Source organism: Sciurus carolinensis, chromosome 4 (genome assembly GCF_902686445.1).
Source record: "Sciurus carolinensis chromosome 4, mSciCar1.2, whole genome shotgun sequence".
Taxonomy (NCBI): domain Eukaryota; kingdom Metazoa; phylum Chordata; class Mammalia; order Rodentia; family Sciuridae; genus Sciurus; species Sciurus carolinensis.
The window spans coordinates 98,302,100-98,303,446 of record NC_062216.1 but is presented as its reverse complement, the minus strand read 5'-3'; the positions used below and the strand labels follow the sequence as shown (position 1 = coordinate 98,303,446).

The 1,347-nt window shown below is 42.2% G+C and overlaps 1 pseudogene; it reads left to right on the top strand.

Moving 5' to 3' along the window:
- The first annotated feature begins 642 nt into the window (after positions 1 to 642).
- On the top strand, positions 643 to 1,028 carry LOC124983292 (histone H2A.Z-like; annotated as a pseudogene).
- The last annotated feature ends 319 nt before the right edge of the window (positions 1,029 to 1,347 follow it).

The window sequence follows — 1,347 nt, the reverse complement described above, 5'->3', positions numbered from 1 at the left end:
TTCCCTCTAAAATGTAGATGACCCTTGATATATCCAAAACCGTGTAGTGAGTAATGTTTTACTCCTTGATCCCCTAGTAACAACTTTGTTTAACAAAACTAGCCCATTAGGTGTTTACACTCCCTAAATTGAAGTGATTTGGAAAGCAGGGTAGCTCAGAAGATTCAGAACACAGCAATCGAAATATAAAATATATTGCTTGAGACCAAAAGAAAGGTAGAGTATCAGGTAGTGCCCTACAGATTGGGCAGATACCTCAGATTTATGGGTCTCAGTTATTCCACGTTCAACACTGGAAGAAGAAAGAGAGTCCGAAGTTCTCTGTAGGATTTTTCAGTCCCAAAATTTTATGATTTTGTGAAATTCCTGTCTCAAGAAGTCACCAAGTGAACTTTTAGGTGTTACACATTGTATCCTAATTTAGTCTTTTCCTTTTCATCTGCCTCATCAGCATTTGGCTCTCTTGACTTCACTTCTTCCTTCCTTGACTTAAACACATGGTTGCAATTTCCTTAAAAGTGAAGCTGCGTAAGTTTGAATGGCCGTGGGACAAAGGAGTAGGTGGTAGGATCTCGCTGTGTGTCTGACTAGCCTTTTCTCGCCTTTTATGCCTTGCTTGTCTGAGCTTCAGCACAATTCGAGATGGCGGGTGGTAAGGCTGGGAGGACTCCGGAAAGGCCAAGACAAAGGCGGTTTCCGGCTCGCAGAGAGCTGGCTTGCAGTTCCCTGTGGGCCGTATTCATCGACACCTGAAATCTAGGACAACCAGTCACGGACGTGTGGGCGCAACTGCCGCTGTGTATAGCACAGCCATCCTGGAGTACCTCACCGCAGAGGTACTTGAAGTGGCAGGAAATGCTTCAAAAGACTTAAAGGTAAAGCGCATTACCCCTTGTCACTTGCAACTTGCTATTCGTGGAGATGAAGAATTGGACTCTCTCATCAAGGCTACAATTGCTGGTGGTGGTGTCATCCCACATATGCACAAATCTCTGACTGGGAAGAAAGGACAACAGAAGACCGTCTAAAGGATGCCTGGATTCTTTATTTTCTCAGGACTCTAATACTCTTAACAGCTGCTCAGTGTTGGTGATTCCAGTGGACTATATCTCTGTGAAAAAACACAATTTTGCCTTTTTGTAATTCTATTTGAGCAAGTTGGAAGTTTAATTAGCTCTCCAACCAACCAAATTTCTGCATTCGAGTCTTAACCATATTTAAGTGTTACTGTGGCTTCAAAGAAGCTATTGCTTCTGAAGTAGTGGGTTTTGATTGAGTTGGCTGTTTTTAAAAAACGGTTTGGATTTTAATTGTGATGCAGAAGTTATAGTAACAAACATTTGGTTT